The sequence below is a fragment of the Mizuhopecten yessoensis genome, unplaced genomic scaffold (assembly GCF_002113885.1).
Source record: "Mizuhopecten yessoensis strain PY_sf001 unplaced genomic scaffold, ASM211388v2 scaffold716221, whole genome shotgun sequence".
Taxonomy (NCBI): Eukaryota; Metazoa; Mollusca; class Bivalvia; order Pectinida; family Pectinidae; genus Mizuhopecten; species Mizuhopecten yessoensis.
In genome coordinates, this window is record NW_018480008.1 from 205,751 (window position 1) to 225,351 (window position 19,601).

Here is a 19,601-nt window from a genome sequence, read left to right on the forward strand (position 1 = left end):
AATGCACGAGGGAAATGTATTCACTGTGGTATGCGGTAGAGTATGGAGTCCAATGACGCCCATTTACCCAACTTGAAATATAATAAGCCCACCATGTCCGTCATAGAAACTCGTAATTGACTATAGCAATAGTTTGCAAACGTTGGATTTTAGGAGTTTAATAGACCTGTACACGAACATTGTATATTGTGTGGTTTGATTCCTTCTGATGTAAGCTTTAATTCCGAAATTCAAAGCCTACATCCCTTCAGGTCTATCGAAATGAGTCCTGAGGCTAAAATAGGCATGTGATCAGCAGCCCCTGATGTCATACCGTTTACTATCGGGTAGTTAGGATTTCTGTTGAAAACTTATTAAAAGCAGTTTAAAAGAGAAAGAAAAGAAGAACGGATACTTAAAATCTTAACTTAATTTCGTCCTTCACAAATTTAAAAAAGATATGTAGCACAGTTCCGCAAATTCTAGCATGAAACATGACATGATAATTACTCGGACCTCTACTACCTTAAGATTTCTTACCCCGCACGCTTTTAAAGATAACATCACATAACCATTTTAATTTCGTCCTCCGCAGTCTATCGTGTAAAATGTGTCCCAAGCGTCCTTTTTCATCCGCAAGCCTTAGCCGAAAACGTGATGTAACAATATTCATTTCGTCCTCCGCAATCTTCATCAAAAAGAATATTAACTACTTTCCTCCTCCGCTTTTTTTTTTTTTTTTTCATAAAACGTGATATTGCCTTATTGCGTTCGTCCTCCCCAATTTTAAGCGTCAAGCATTACGTTACCTCAATTATTCCGTCCTTTGTAGTCTTTAACAGGAATCACAGTACCGTATAACTAACTTTGTTCACAAAAAGCTTTGGCGGGTACCATGTTTGATTGGCAAATTACAAATTTATACTTTTGATATACTTGTCATATACCTCTTACTTGATAAATTTCACTTCAATATATATGATTCCTCTTAACTAAATCTAAAGCCAGTAAGTGGATCTAATGAGTAAGAAGGAGGTACACATACATTTACAATATACATGATGAATATTACTGTTTTAATGCAGCCACTTTTCTGGCGTCGCAATACAAAGTTATGTATTTCAAACTGTAGTAATACAAGAGGTTGTTTTGGCTTGAACTCATCGGTTATTTTCCACAAACTGTAACAAGAATGATGTCGGATTATTTGAACTCCAATTCACGCAATGGTTACGTCACGTTATTATTCCGTCCTAGACGTCGTTTTGACCGCCATTGTTGTTCTGTTTATGTTTTTGGAGAGCAAATTCAGCGTAAATACAGGCTAGAGGTGAGTATTGAGTGTCTAAAACACAACATGCATGTAAGGAACCATTAAAAGTAAGAATGCAATACTAAAGCCCTCGTGAAATGTGGACTTCAAATGGACGCTTTAGAAAGACCTACTATGTATTAAAATTGTGATGGTTTTATCAGGGAAATATTGTTAAATAGCATTAATAATCCGCTGGACAACTAAGGCATCTACCGTCTACAGTTTAGCACCATTTAAAAAACAGATAAAATACAGTGTATTACCCTGTTCATAACTTTCAATTGAAAACAACAGCAAGTACTATATATCGATACAGATGTATTCTACGAGTCCTCGTCTCTGTAAATGGCGGTGAGACGGGTACCACATCATCCTCAACATTCCAATGTAACGGTCACTTACGTTCCTTGCACCCTTCGACTATATCATGACAAAATCAAAGGTTCTGTAATCGCTTTCTTGTGGGAGAAACAAGTAGATTTGATCTTTTGATATCCATCAAAAGGTTGAGTATGCTTGTAGTCGGGTATCTGCAATCTTCAAAGGACAGATATGAGCCTGGCGATTGGTCAGTGGTTTTCACCAGAAATCTGACATAGTTCCGGGGTGCCTGGAACTTAAGTGAGTGTAACCAATGGAATTTCGAGGATAGAATCACAAACTTAATATGCCAATTAAGAAATGAGACTTCCTGATAAAACGTATTAAATAGTTTCATGCTGTTTCCAAATTCATCTCGATGTTTCTTCCACTCTCATTGGTGGTTTCTTGACATGAACCCTGTACATGTGCTGTAACGTGAATATGAATTCGGGCAAATCAAATGTGCTGTATATCAAAGTTTTACTTTGTACACAAACAATGTACGTATTAAACGTGTCGCAACGTTTCAAGACCGACTTTTCCCTTTGTCAAGCTATCGTTTCTGTGATGTTATTGTAAGGGACTTCCAGTGTGATATTTTGGAAGAGGTAGGGTCTGACAATTCCGTTTACATGAATGTGCGACCTCAAAGCACGCAGATTCCAGTTGCTGTAAAGATCAGATTGACAGATAACGTTAAGAACAACACACATAAAAGTATCGAAAGGGAAAAAAAGCACACTCCCAGAGGACTGACACAAAGACTTATACCTCTCAGTTCAATAATAACAGAGCCGACGACACAGACAACAATAGCACTGGAGATGGACGTATGAGGTAACAGGGACAGGGATGGAGACAACTGAGGGGAAGAGGTTAGGGGGGGGGGGGGGGGGGACAAGAAGGGGAACAGGGAGCAAAAGGGGACGTGTAGTCGGTGAGGATTGATGGCGTCATTCAAGTGATTGCAAACAACAGACTTTCAAGGTAAAATACATGGCTTATCATTGTTGATTCTTTATTTCGGTCAATTCCACTTAAAGGGCTCAAAAACTGGTCGCCAAATGTTAACGGTTGTCGGCACTGTTGGCATATGTGTATAAGTTGCTCACAGAGTACGCTTACAACGAATCCGTGTAAGGAATTAGTGTGGTATAACGTATTGTGTTTATTATTCATACATTAATCGCCACACAATGTTAGTCTGCGAGCCGTGTTAAACAAAATGTATTACATCAGCAACGATCTTCTTAAAACAAAGGAATGAATAGACCGTAGTAATATTGCCACATGTCTGTGGTCATCATACAACAGGGAAATAGACTGTTGTAACAACATCTTCGAACACAAGTGACTGAATAAACCCAAGTTATAACGTTACCTGTTAATAGTCATATATGAAAGGAAAAAATAAAATTGTTATTGCTATAGTATTTTAACATCGCAAATACTGAAATCAGTTGTTACATGTCATCAATTTCATATCATAAATGTTTGTTGTTTAACCATATTTGTAGCATCAATTCGGTAGAGAGACACAAAAACAGTACAAAAGTACAAAGACCGGAGATTTTCTCACCAGGTAGAAATAGTACGGAGAGTATTTACTACAGAAAGTGAATTTTCAACACATTGAAAATGTCAATCACATTTTTAAAGTTTAATACAAAGAAGTAAATAAGTATGAGTAAATAATTTGCGAATATGGCCTTCCATAGATTCCTATTTTATACAGTTCGCCATTGCGTGTTAGTTCTAAGGAAATCCCGTGATAAGAAAATCTGGAAAAAGCTCCGTGCTTTCATCTAGAAGATTGCATAACTGTGAAACGGAATGAACCTGTGGAGGTTTTCTTATACATGGTATTTATCATCTATATATTACTGAATACCACCTACAAGGAACGTGTTAACCCATTCTTATGGAAGGACAGTGTGGGAATACTCAGGAAATTAAGAACGAGTTTGGAATTAATTTTTCCATATTGCTTTATTGTTATTTTGTTCAATATTAGAATGTTATGTTAGGTAACGTCATGATATCGAATAGTTTTCCCTTAGATCTAAGATATATTTTACAATAAAGGTATCGTTACTTTGTTCGTCTACTTAAAGTAAACAAGTTGCTGCAACTGTATATCGTTAGATGATGTTGTCTTAAAGGATTTTCACACTTCAAAACAAGGAATGAGATGAAAAAATAGAAAAAGCCGTTCTTGGTAAGAATTATTTGCATAGAGGACCAATACACTAGCTTTGCGTAAAAAGGAAAAAATAACAAATGTTGGGGGGGGNTGGGTGTTGATTTTTCAAATTTGATATAAAGTTTTCGCTTTTTTAAGATGTAGAAAAGTTCTTTGTAATTAACAGTATACAGTATTTGAATTAATTGAGTTCAATCGTTTGCTCCTTCTTCATAATGATGGTTTCACAACCAATAAAACGTCCGTGCTACAGTTGGTGAGATTACGGTATAAACCAGTGCATATCGACGAGTATCACTATATGGAGTTTTGTAGATCCCGATAGCTGATAATGTTTTAGTCTTCAATAGACACTCACTAGTAAAGTGTAATCCTGTGTTAGGCCCTTTTTTCTTGCTGTAAGATAAGATCTATCGCTTCGTTCCAGCAACACAGAACAAACAGTTGATCTGCTTTGATTAGCTGTGGCAGTAGAGGTCTCGGTTCAGTATAGCGTACTTACTGACCTCATATTCCACACACTGCCTTATGCTTCATCAGCATAACAAAACAGATTCTTCTCAGTTAGCTTTATAATTGATGCCGATGTGTAAGTCTCTATAGCGTAGAATCAATTGATCGAAAGGTGGGCGTAATTATTGCTAATAAGGACAAAGGGATCACAGTTATATTGTTTAGTCAATATTTTGACAGGACGCCACTGTATTTATTAAATTGAGTATGTTCATAATGTCATTTTCACAGGGAAAATTCTATACAGCAGAATTAATGTTGTTTTAAAAGTACTCATCTCCCGCGTCCAACAGTTTTTAATGACGTCAAATGTTTACATTTATTGCTTTCATCGCTAACTTTTCTAAGTGGTCCGAACTTCGTATAGATTTGGAAAATCAATGAGACAGAGATAACAGACTATCCTAGAAAACTGGTTTTATTAAAGCGAAATGATCTACCAACAAAATGTACTTTAGGGTGATACAGACAAATGTCACATCCATGCATTGGTTATATACTACCAAACTACCATCAGCATTCCCCATTACAATGTATTTGATTTCTTCTTGAAGAAATTGAAACTTAAAGTGTTTTATCTGTTCACTCGCTGTAGTTACCGATTTGCTATTTTCAAAACAAAACAAAAACAAAAACAAAAAATAGCAAAGGCTGTACGATCGTGATATATCTATAAAATATTTAAAGATAGCCTAAACGTTTAGCTTGCCATACATTTCCAACAAGTACATACACAATATTTAAGAGTTCCAACAACGAATACACCAGAAGTTAGGAATAATAATATTAATTTTGCTATTCCCAGAATTTGTACTTTTGAAATATTGCTGATTTTACTAGGTATGACAATGTAACGTACTCAATTAGGCTTGTATATAATTATGCAGACTATCATCATTTACTATGTTCCGAAATTCTTCTATTAACAAAAAAGCCCATATAAAGAGTGTTTCGATTAAAACGATATTTTTACTCAATATAACGTACAACTATACACGTGTCAAAGATTTTAAGGAAAGCTGACCGTGTATCCTTAATCTTTAGAGCATCGATTTACAACTTGAGCGGTATTTTTTCTATCATAAGTCTCTTTCGTAAACATGTTTACATAGTACTTAGTACAATTTAAAACCTTTCAGAAAGTGTTTTGCGTGTAACTTATCGATTAGTTTAGCCTTCATCGACTGAGAACTTGTATCGATTAGTTTTGCCTCCATCGACTGAGAACCTGTATCGATTACAGACTCATGTTCACTTTCGCTTTGTCTTGAGAACAAGTACATTTTAATAATGAACAAAACATGTATGTGCTGTTATAGGGCTGTGGCTGAGAAACCCAACAGGTGTTTTTGTCTCGTAATTTTACGGTTACAAAACGTTCGTTAGCCGTGCCGCAATGTTGAAGCGGTACATTTGAATGGGCAGGTGCTTTTCGCGTCATGCGTTACACGTACCGGAATTCTTCGTTCTTCTTGGCTACATGGCTGTGTACAATTCAGTTGCATGTTCTCATTTCTTCTTAGTCATTGATCGATATGGTCAGACAGTTTTACAACCGGTTTGAAAGGACCTATTGATGGTGCCAAGCAAAAGGTAAGAACAATTTTCAATTATAACAATAGTTAAGTTTTCTTTATTTTCAGATATAGAATCTTTGTGAATCTTCAACAGAACCAAAATATTTAACAAAATATTATACCAAAAAAATCGAACGGATTTAGACTATTTGACTGGGAAAAAATAATATTATTAATTCAAAAATTCGTTTTTGACACTATTCTGATTAAAACACTACGTTTGCTCTATGATATATATCAGCTCACACTCCATGCAGAGATTATCCAGTTTTTAGAAAATATATTAAAGAAACAATTCTTATTCCACAACAAATAGAAGGCAGTTTCATATTTTTACGACACGTGAAAAGTTTTTTTCACTTATTTCGACGTTCAAATGCTGTGAATATAACTGTAATTTAGATTTGTCTGGGTTGCTATTGCACCATGTATTTGTGCGGTATACGGTGTTCTGCTTTGTTTACATTTGGTTGTGAGGATTAATTTAGGTTACCGAAATATGATGGTAGGCAAAAATCTCAAAGTCAAACAAATTGCATGAACAGACTTTAGAATTTTAATTTAAGAAGTTGGCTTTGTTTTGTTTTTTTGAGGGTTTTGAAAAATTAACAGCGTTCGTTTCACCACAATTTTCTTTACAGATTTGGTTAAAATTTAAAGAAACTGTTGTTGACAATACATTTATTCATATAAGGAATTACAAGTGTAAGTGAATTGTATCCGGGAAACAATTATAGTACAATTATAGTACATGTACGCATGTACCTTACCGTTTGAATTGTTTACTGTATGATCCTGCATAGAAGGAGCTAACTGTGTGACTGCGACTCAACAGAATTTGTTAGACGTCCTGTTAATATGACATTGATTACTCGTTACCATTATTCTGTTTGGGTCAAGGTCATGAAGGTTAGATAACATCATTGCTTCCTTGACAACTGAGAAATGCCGAATCGTACAGGTAATTACTCGGAACAATTAAGGGTGAGTTCGAATGGTGACAGTTACGAACAATTAAGGATGAACGTTCGCTCATTTTGAGTGACAAGGAATGGGGAATAACAATTACAGGCAGACTTCCAATCATGGCATCAATTTAGTGTTGAAGCCCGAAGCCATCAGACCTGTTCAGACTTGGTTGTGTATGGGATTCCAACACGAGGATATCTGGTGCAGTGTTATGTTATGTGATAATGTTTACATCCTAAACAACCTCCAAACCATACACTTCCCTTTACTTGTCTCTGTAAGGAAGGTACTAGACAGATAGGAAGCAAATCAACTAATTTGCGACGTAGAGGTTTATTCCATTAGATGAAGATTACGTCATGTTTTTCACAGAAAATGGATTTTTTAATTCAATACTAAGGTGAAAAACGATGTAATACATTTTTGTAAACAGTTTCTTGTTGCGTCATTTAAACAAATCATTAAACACTTTAAATTGCATTTTTGTTCATACCGCAATCGGCAATTAATTTATTTTAAGAATAAAATTAAAAGAAATATTATCTAAATATCTTATTTATTGTCATTAGAATATTTGATATTCGCCAGATGCAGGATTTCAGTAAAAGTACGATTGAAAAATAGGACGGTAAGTATTTTGCAAAACAGCATCCTACATGTAGTATATATCGCTTTAAAAGATACCTTACAGTGTACAAAGTGTATTTACCTGAAGAAAAACATACCTTTTATCAACAGAATGAAATGTGAGAATCGTTTTATAGATTCTATATCAAACTGTGTTAGTTTACCGTTAGAACGTGTAATCTATCTTGCCATACAGACGATATAATCTGATAAGTAACAGGATAATTTGTTCAGACGCACATTACAGGATACAATCTTCTTCCTATATGTGCTATAGCCTCGTCTTCAAAACACCCCAACAGAGACGAGCTGATTGTACCTGGGACCCGACCTTGGACTTAACCTTGAACCGATGATCAAATGTTCAATAGTGTGTGTATCGATTGTCTCCCCTGATAAAACCGCTACTTGAATGATACTGTGTTATGTATATTTTATGGGGTGAGGGCGGGTTGGTAACTTTAGATCATATCGAGATATGAATCATACATTAATATTCATTTTTTTGTAAAATGTTTGATGTGTCTAAAATTGCGTACAGTTGTTTTACCTTTAATTTTGGGATACACAAGATCAGGAACAGAGATAAGAGGCCTGGTAAAGTGTTATAAAATGCTTTTTTGTGAACTTTACAGCGTAAATACACATACAATATTCATAAATATAATACATCCTATATTTCTTTACCATATGAAGATGATCTCGTACAGCGAAAAATAAATAAATTAATGCAATTATTTTATTAATTTCAACGTTTTTTACAGTCTTAATCAGTAAATTCTCGTTGACATAACAACATCTTCCTCGGAGATATATTGAACACTTTGACCTCGAACAAGTACAATGATTAATACGAACTATTCCATTAAACCCTAAGTCACGATCTGACTGTACCCACGCGACCTCTGTCCCGCCATGGTGAACCCACGTGACCTCCTCCCTGCCATGATATACGTGTACCACGTTACCTGTTTTCCGCCATGGTACATGTATTACCGATTATTTTATTGCTGCAGTTTTATGTTGCTGCTGATGCTTAGATAAGCGTTTGTTAGCCTATGATATCATGCACAAACTGCCCAAATGTGACCTTAATCATCCCTTCTGTATTGGCAAATCCTTCCGTTTTCTTTGAACTCATCAAACCCCTGTAATATGTGTGCGTTAGAGTGAAAGCTGCGCTTGCATGTATGACCTATCCTTTTCTTTGGTGTGGTGAATGGTTAGTTCGAAGGGTATAGTAGTTGCGTAATCTAATTCACAATGAAGCAAACCGATGTTTTGTGAAGATCCTTTCTTGTTTTTGCATTTTCCTTGCATGTTTTGAAATCCTGATGTGAACAAAACCTTGTAAACATGTTTTTGCTGCTGTTTCATGCGTCAATGCATCAAAGAGAAAACAAACAACCAGTGAATAGCGGATTGTATATACCTGTTTATTATATGACTGGTGCTGATTCCCAGCCCTGATTGGAGGAGCGACGTCATGTGACAGGTCTGTAAATATGTTACAGACCTCGTTCTATGAATAGAAAAGTGTTACAGACCTCGACCTATAAATTGAAAAGTGTTACAGACCGCTACTAAAAATAGACCTGGGTAATTTAACAGCCATCAATTAACAGCCAATTGCAATCAAATCATCTGTTACAGACCTCGTTCTATGAATAGAGAAGTGTTACAGACCTCGACCTATAAATAGAAAAGTATTGCAGACCGCTACTAAAAATAGGCCTAGGTAATTTCCCAGCCAGTCTGTAATTCTGTTACCAATCACACTGCTGAATTCAACTACAAATGAATTATCTCATCAAAATTCTGAACTATGTGAACATTGATGATGTCGATTGTGCAAATAATATTTTCTTAAAATTAAATATCACATGAATTGAATCTGAAATTCAATTTTGTGTATGCTATTTTGTATTTTAAGTCCTTCACTCAGTGATTCCAAAATGGTCCATGCCATCCATGTGTTTACGACATAAAAAATATCAATCTCATTGTAAAATGTCATATAATAATAAAAAATATGGACTTCAGTTTCAGTCCATCCCTGATTTACGGACCTGGTCCATAATTGTATAATATTGACTTTACTGATATGTAAGGGACCGGGATATTTAACCACTCATCCTCCCATGATCTTAAGACGTGTATTACAACAAAAACTTGATGTGGGTACTTTATCACATTAAATTCATCCTTTAAGTCTCGTAAGACGTGTTTTGGCGAAGGAGAGGTTGATTAAGTGACAAGCTGTAGCATTCTTTCGTTATAACGAAATCATCTGCACAGACGACAGTATCGACTGGTTAGGTGAAACTCAGTTGCCACAACTATACAATAATATCTATTTATTCTTTGTTAGTGATTAAGTTCGTTTTCTGTTGTTTGCAATTTAAGAACAAGTGTTCCCTAGATCATTCGAAAAGTTTCAAAATTAGATATTCAAGAGATTATTTTAGTTATTTTCCGGGCAGAATTAAACAAATTATGAACTCGAAAGCATAAGACACATGTAAGTAACAAATTAATCTAATTCAGCTTTGCGCTTAAGGTGAGCCCCTAATAAACCTTGCAGATTTTCAGTCAAACAGTTCTTACCTATCACTCAAAGGTAATCGAATCGTCCTGTATCCATGAATGGAAATATTGAGGCAGAAGTGCCGCTAACAAACCATGGATAGAGTATATTGACATGTATCAAAACGCACGAACGTTGCCTAACATAATCATAGAGGTTTATACTACTTTCTACGTCTCTAATAAAATGTGTGTGTATCATAACTAACTATTCATTGATTTAGAGCTATAAAATAGCATGAAAATATTTCCAAAGTAATGAAAATAAACAGGAATCCAGAAATATAAATGGATTTCAAATTACTTTGATGTTCGGAAACTGTACAATTTATTGCCTATTAAGAGTGCTGTTTTGTGTCAGGAAAGCAACACTTGGACAGCCTGATGAAATAAGCAGCATGCTGGTTCCAATCTTAACGCGTTTTCAGACGGTATGCAGAAAGTAATAGCTCGGCAATTGCGTCAATAATTAAACAGATTGTATATGCAAAAAATAAATTCAAACCCACAAATCAATTTACTGTTTGTTTGTGTTTTACGTCATATTAACAGCTATGGTCATTTAAAGACGTTTTGGTAGTGGAGGAAAGCCGAAGTTCCCGGAGAAAAACCATCGACCGAAGGCCAGTACCTGGCGACTGCCCCACGTAGGCCTCAAAACCGCGACCCATTGGTGGAGGGCTAGTGTTGGCAGAATGTCAGACGCCTTAATTAACCACTTAACCACACCTTTGTAATATTAAATATCTATTTAGGTAGTCATGACACACGTACTCGGCGCTGTAAAGATAATAAGGACAGACAGTATTAGCTGTAAAATGATTTACATGACCTTACAGTATTGTATACATTTATGTCGGAACTGTATCAACAGTATCATGCATAAGTAAAATGTCCTTATTGATTAATATGTTTGCCTGTTTGAGACACATGTTTCACGAACAAAAACAGGTTTGCGATAACATCGTCAGCATCAAGATTTACGAGAAGGTGACATATTTCTATCAACACTACTTTCCTGATATGATATTGTCAGTACAGTACCCTTTTTGTTCGAGATGGCTCAAGATCTTGTTTGGCGAAAGAAAATGGTCGATTGAAATATACAAAAACGGAAGCCAGGTCAAGTGTGTGTAAATTTGATGAAAGATTTTGTTTTATTTCAATAAGTACAAAGGTTACAAGTTGATTGATTGCAATATAATCTGTAATGTAATCTAACATCAATCGCTAACATTGAAACCGTTTACTGTTTTTCTCTTTGAAGGACAACCTATCAGGCTTTTCATTTTAGGAAAAACATCACTGAAAAAATACACAAGATTAGATAGTTTGGTATGAAGTCTAAGGAATAAATAGCATATAGAAAACTACAAATGTTTCCAATAGGAAATCAACGCCACAAAATTGAAATCAACATCACACACATGTACAGCCATACTCCGCACCATACCACAAATCAGCCCAAACCACCACGAAAACACGATCCAATCACATGTACAACCCAAAACAATAATTCCCCAGCCGAAAAAACAAGCAAAAAAACCCAACACAACGCCATGTCCCTTTTGTATTGTAAATTATCAAACTGTAGTCTTAAATAAAGTTAAAATCGCATAGGTGTCGAAGTGTGGCGTTTTAACCAGGAATAATGGTTGTCGTGTAATGCACTTTTAGAGTAGGACTGTGAACTGTATTGGCAGAGCTCAATGATTTACGTACTTCGGTTACATTACGCCTTGTGCGTGTCTAGGGAATCGGTGCTGCATCTCGTCAAATGATCACGTGACGTAAAATTAGCAGGTGCGCGAAAGTTAAGTGATGTTGAGATTCCTATACCTGAGATGGTGATGAGTCACGGACAAGTCGTATCAGACTTTACTATAGTAACATTGATATCTCCATGAAGATGACATGTACACACAATTGTAATTTTGAAGCATTTTTTTTTTTATTTCAAAAAGGAGAGCAAAACGACCATTGTGAATGTAATTTCCACAGGAATTATTTCTATAGTCTTTAAAATGCAAATCACTATTTTGGATTATGAAAATAAACTAGCTCATTTACATTCGCAGAGCTTTACAAATTAAAAAGATAACTTTGTCTTTTGATCATAATACAATTACCGATTGATACTTTTTTATATGCCTTTCTATAACTGTACTGTTAAACGAATGTATGTACATATCATCGGTGTGAATACATATTTACTATGATCTAAATATCCTGTATATATAAGTTATAATCCAATCTGTAAATTAATGTTTATATGTACAATAATATGATAACGGTTATGTATTATCTAATCGATAAATGCCTTCGTTGCTGAACAATCAGTGATTGTTTTGCAACGAATGCACATATCAATCAATTGTCAATTACACGTATATCGTAAGATAGTATTGTGACTTTATATATAATTGTACGTTGTTAGCACGTACATATGCACGCGTGATTTCTAGCATGAGTTTATGCAATCTCTCAAAGTACATGTCTATAGTTCAGTAATATACATATATTGAAATGAGGAAATGTGCTTGGCATGTCAACGTTCCGGATGTGTGGGAATCAATTTCACGTATCACGTGCTGCATATACAGACTGCACGTGAATCTGTCACAGCTGATTAACATGTAATGTCGCTTTACCTCCTAGTTTCACACTCTATAGATGTCTGCCATGCAGGAGTTAAGGAAGTCGGTCAAATAAAAAATCGGTTGATATTTTGCGTAAACACTTTATATTTCCCTGAGCTGTATTGCTTTTTCTACTCTTCTAATTTGCATTTTGCTGCTTTTAAGATGTTTCGTGGTTAGAAAAAATAATGAAAAAAATAAAATTACCAAGATCCTTTTACAAACCATGCTTTTTGGTTTCTCGTCCGAAACCAGACAGACAGACAATCTAAATTATTTGCAGTGGTGTTCCTTAAATATATCGACTTCCGGTTTCGCCTCGGAATTGTTTCGACTCTTTATATGTACTGTTCTGACCTTTCCCTCTGGTCTGAATCAAACACGTGTTCATTTGCTATTTATTGTTATTTGTAGCTATGTGTAGCTATTTGACGTCAGCCATCTTGTCTGCTGAAATCACAGCTTCATTTTTTAATACACGGTCATTAATTAAGAAAATAAATACTAGGTAGCTAAAGAACGAAGGTAACAGGACGTTCCGCGCGCGTTATGTAACTCTTAGTTCCTCAAAACAACAAATTGTAAACCAAACTACAAATCAAACATCAACCACAACTAAACCCACAACACAACAAAAAACACATCCCCAACCATAACTTCAAACCACAACCATTAACACAACACAACCACAATCCCAGCACCACTTACATACAACCAACCAACCAAAACACAACCATTAACACAACACAACCACAACCCCATCACCACTCACACTCAACCAACCAAAACACAACTATTGACACAACCACAACCACAATCCCATCACCACTTACATACAACCAACCAACCAACCAAAACACAACCATTAACACAACACAACCACAATCCCATCACCACTCACACTCAACCAACCAAAACACAACTATTGACACAACCACAACCACAATCCCATCACCACTTACACACAACTAACCAAAACACAACTATTGACACAACCACAACCACAATCCCATCACCACTCACATACAACCAACCAAACCGTACCACAACCATTAACACAAAACAACCGCAATCCCATCACCGCTCACACACAACCAAACCACAACCATTAACACAACACAACAACAATCCAATCACCACTTACATACAACCAACCAACCAAACCACAACCATTAACACAACACAATCCCATCACCACTCACACACAACCAACCAAAACACAACTACTGACACAACCACAACCACAATCCCATCCCCACTCACACACAACCAACCAAACCACAACCATTAACACAACCAGAACCACAATCCCATCACCATTCACACACAACCACCCAAAACACAATTATTGACACAACCACATCCACAATCCCATCACCACTCACACACAACCAACCAAAACACAATTATTGACACAACCACACCCACAATCCCATCACCACTCACACACAACCAACCAAAACACAATTATTGACACAACCACAACCACAATCCCATCACCACTTACACACAACTAACCAAAACACAACTATTGACACAACCACAACCACAATCCCATCACCACTCACACACAACCAACCAAACCACAACCATTAACACAACCACAACCACAATCCCATCACCATTCACACACAACCAACCAAAACACAATTATTGACACAACCACATCCACAATCCCATCACCACTCACACACAACCAACCAAACCACAACCATTAACACAACCCAACCACAATCCCATCACCACTTACATACAACCAACCAACCAAACCACAACCATTAACACAACACAACCACAATCCCATCACCACTCACATACAACCAACCAAACCGTACCACAACCATTAACACAACACAACCACAATCCCATCACCGCTCACACACAACCAACCAAACCACAACCATTAACACAACACAACCACAATCCCATCACCACTTACATACAACCAACCAACCAAACCACAACCATTAACACAACACAACCACAATCCCCTCACCACTCACATACAACCAACCAAACCACAACCATTAACACAACACAAGCACAATCCCATCACCACTTACATACAACCAACCAACCAAACCACAACCATTAACACAACACAACCACAATCCCATCACCACTCACATACAACCAACCAAACCACAACCATTAGCACAACACAACCACAATCCCCTCACCCCTCACATACAACCAAACCAAACCACAACCATTAACACAACACAACCACAATCCCATCACCACTCACATACAACCAACCAAACCACAACCATTAACACAACACAACCCGAATCCCAGCACCACTCACGTACAGCCAACCAAAACACAACCATTAACAAAACACAACCACAATCCCATCACCCCTCACATACAACCAAACCGTACCACAACCATTAACACAGCACAACCACAAGCCCAGGACCACTCACATACAACCAACCAAACCACAACCATTAACACAACACAACCACAATCCCATCACCACTCAAATACAACCAATTCACTCCTACTTAGAAGGCGATTTTCCTTAGGAAAGTATCACTCTTTTCCCACCATTTAATTTTTTTAAATACCACATTGTTAACATAATCGAAAATCATATCTTTATATGTAAAACTACATACCGTTTACCGGGAAGCGTTCGCCCAGTCAAATATTCGCCCTTTGCCGATCAAATCCATGTTCGCCCAGACAAATATTCGCCCTTTGCCGATCAAAACCATGTTCGCCCATCACATGTAATTACTATACATTGTATGTTGTGGAATATTTGCTGTCATGATTGAATCACTCTCATTCGGGAGGGCGATAAAGGCGAAAGTTAACATGTGGTGAACATTTTCCGGTATGTGTATACAGTAAATGTTTGTTTGAATATTTTTTAGTGTATTTTTGGTATCCAACTTAAAATAACAAAACCGGAAATAGTTTTAGTCTTCTTTGTAGATAAACGTCGCAATTTGGATGAACTATTGACCCCATCTCTTGGCACTGTGTGCTTGTAATTTAGCTAAAGTCTTTCCTTTTGTAAGACGAGCTATGCCATCTATACACAGCCATTAATCAGAAGCCATGTCCATGTTCTGTCCACAACGGACCCTATGTACATGTACCTCGCTGTGTTGACCTTAGAGTCCGAATATTAAAATTGACCGTATTACAAATTCTTTTCGCATAAAAGTGGCATGTTGACCAGTTTCTATATTGTTGTTGTGTCTGAAAGTTTACTTTGGCGATGTGTCAATACCCAGTTACGCCCCTTCCTTTGAACTCTTTCGTATAAGGGATATTTACTTTCAACGAATATCGGGCAACTGGCATTGTTCAAATAAGGAAAAACTAGAAGTGTCTATATTGTGTAAAAGAAAAAGTCAAAAGAATCATAAAAAGATCGAATTCAAAGGGAAATTGAAGGAAGAGGTCAAAGGTTTGAACCCCCCCCTCCCCCCCNGGTACAGTAGACAATTGACAGATATAGCCCTGGTTTGGTTTCATGCATAGAACAACTGTTTGTGTTGGCACCTTCAGAACATAATTATTGCGTACTAATTCTAAGGATTTGTTGATTCAAATTGGGCTGATAGGTTTGCAAGTTGTTTGGCTGTTGTTGAGGCCATTGATGTTGTTGCTACGGCTATATTTTTTAAAACCGCGGGGGCCAATAGGTTAAGGCATCTGACCGTCTTCGATCACAAACCATCCATTTCTGGTTTGTGGGTTCGAGGCCAACGTGGGGCAGACGCCAGGTACTTGCTGCGGTTCGGTATTCTTTTCTCCACGTACGCGAAATTTCCTCCATCACAAAAACCAGGCACGTCCTTAAATAACATAGCTGTTGAAAGGACGTAAAACATTACCAAACCAAACTATTGATAGTAAACTGATTCGTATGATTTTAATAAGCTGATATCGTAACATATATTTCAATCTCTTTAATTTCCAGGAAAAAAAATCCTCCCAGTTATTGGGGAAAATAGATACTCGTGTACAACATAGCTGTGAGAGAAAGAACAAGTATGCAATTGGATTATATACCATCTTTACCCAGTGAACCTAGCCCAAAAAATATCGGTAGAGCGCGTCTCAAACAGTATGAAATAAAAAAAGACTGCCCTGTTAGAGCGTCTGTCTGATGTAAAATCATTAGGGAGCTGGCGATCACGGTTAGTAGTGCGCCGGCCTTTTGACCGCAAGGTCGTAGTTTAAAATGCTTCAGAAGACAATCAACGGTCGTAGCTTTCAGAAAACACTTAAACATTGTTTCTCAATGCCATCAGTTTAGGATATATTATGGTTTGGTTTGATGGGAAAAACAAATGGATTATGGAAATATTAGCAAAACTGTAATCAGGCTACATGTGACTCAAAATAAAAATAAATCACAATTATGAGCAAATAATCAATTTTATACGGAGACACTAGCAAAATACAAAAAATAAGATCAGGGCCCGTAATCATGAAACCGTTCTCTTGCTCAAGCATGGATGTTCTGCTCAAGTCTAATTTCTTGTTCCAGTTATAAATTATTTAAAAAATATTATTTTGTTAAAGTTTTGGAGAAAAATTGAAGAAACTTGAAGCCGAATACTGTTGTCAATATTTTAATTTGACTTTTTGATCGTTGACATGATTTAGATGGCTTACAATAAAGCTGGCTTGAGCACAGAATCCATGCTTGAGCATGAGAACGGTTTCATGAATACGGGCCCTTATGTCCCGGAAGGATAATCGTCATCTGCTCCATCGACGATACCTGTCATGTAAATCTAGGTAAAATGGCAGTATGTCTGCTGTAACGTTAAAGTGGTATGACATCAGAAATGATGTACGGGCGCACGATGAAGGTTAAATGGATTCACTTGATGCACCTAAAGAAGGGCATTCCCTCTATGTCAAAATTAATTTCAATATAACGGCCTCAGACAAATCTCCTTGACATTATATAGAACGATTTATAAATGTATAATAATTACTATAACAATACAGTTCCCCGGTGGAAAGTTTGTTTTATATTACTGGTTTTCTGGTTAGCCAAATACTTGACTGCTTTCGTATAGATCCCCCTGCGAACAGATGTTCCATTCTCTAACAGCCAACTCCGGAACAAACGCTGATAATGTATTTAAGAGATCACGAAAGAAAGTTTCGACAGAGTTTCGGCAAACTAAGTGTAGCTATCAAGGACTTTCCAAGTATAAAATATGCATATGAAACAAATAAGTAGGCGTTAAAGAGATATATTTTACAAATTCTGATATTCTTCATTTTTGTGTGTGAATAGTTTTAATAAGACTTGTACTTGTATGTCTTCTTTTTTTTATATACAATGTGTACGATACATGCAAAAGCAATTAAATGTTAGTCCAACGGTTCATCTAATTAAAACGTCGTATCATTGTATTACAGGTTTAGTACAAGGAAACAAGAGCGTATTTTGTTTGTTTGTTTTTCTTCTTGAAATAGACAAAAGAGTACGGTAAGACCTGGAACCATTATTGCAGAAGTTAAATTATCATATCCTCACATGCGTTCTATGAAGCAATGTTGATCCTACTTAACACTGCTGTTAACCCTGGTTATATTAATTAACCCTGCTACCGACACTTATGCTTTCATCTTGAGGAAATATTCTATGAATCTCTCTTCAGGCTCCTCTACCTGCTATCGGAATGTCAAAAGGCCAATTGGTATACAATCTAATACGAAGGCCACCTAATCATAACACATTCCGAGATATTGGCGCTGTGCCGTTTCTGTTATAAACTCTCTGGCCTCTGTCCCTGGTTTTATTAATGCTTACCCACGTGTTATGATGGTGTCAGTTTCCTCTCTAATATACACGAGGCCAATCATCATGGCATTATATATCAGCTGTATATATATACAGAAGGTGGTGACAAGAACTTACCACACTGTGCTAGATCAATATGGACCTGTACTATTAACTGTCTCGTCTTACCAGACTGTTGTTTTATCAAATGTAGACTGCGGGTTTTTAGATTTACAAATTGTTGGGTCTTAACTGTCTCTAGTATTTGATGGAGTGACTCGTTCTTTTATTTGATATAGGCTTGGCTAGTTAATAACTTCTACTCTTTTTTTTCTTTTCAAAAAGGACAAATTTTGCCTTACCTTTGCTATGCATGCTTTATTAATATTATTTGTATGTTTCAATGTAAAATACATAGATGCATTCTTCAATAAACATAATATATATGGAATTGAGAACAAAACCTAAATTTAAAATGTCTCCTCATAATATTTTTAGTATTTTTTACCTCTCAATGTTCACTTTGTTGTCAAGACCCTGCAACACGAGAGGTTACGAATGCACGCTGTTATCTAGGGCATACTTCTTTGTTGAATCTGTCCCCGGGGATATTGAATTAGGATAAAAACTAAACAGTTAATACTAGAATTCTAAAACATTCCTTTGATGGACATTTTTAAATTGTAATACACCTATTATTGCTAAACTATAAAACACCACAATGCCATTGTCACGCTGTAAGCTTCGATTCCGTAGTTGATATTGCCATGTACACTGGGAAATGACCTGGCAGCACCTTCATCAGAATGAACGCTAGCTTTCTTCAACAAAACAGCAAAAGAATACTTAAGAATGAACTCAAAGTCGAAGAAACAAGGGCAAACACTGAAAGACAAATTAAGAAAGAAAAAAAGAAAATTACATTGAAACCCTTGACAATGTACAATGATATTAATAATAGGTGTACCGGAAGGGTAAGCGTCTTCTGCTCTATCGACGCTAAGTAACTTCTGGCTTTAACAGGATTACCCTGTAGTTAGAACGACATTAAAAGTCACAC

At 36.4% G+C, this 19,601-nt stretch overlaps 1 protein-coding gene across 3 annotated transcripts in view; it reads left to right on the forward strand.

Annotated features, from left to right (window-relative positions):
* Positions 1 to 19,601, forward strand: part of LOC110442167 — a 169,543-nt gene that overhangs the window by 38,235 nt on the left and 111,707 nt on the right. Inside the window, exon 1 of one of the 3 annotated variants that reach the window (XM_021485640.1) lies at positions 5,885 to 5,966. The exons of the other annotated variants lie outside the window; for them this stretch is intronic. The gene's annotated coding sequence lies outside the window, so the exon portion shown is untranslated. Of the gene's footprint in view, positions 1 to 5,884; positions 5,967 to 19,601 lie in introns of those variants that run through there. 3 annotated transcript variants of the gene reach the window in all.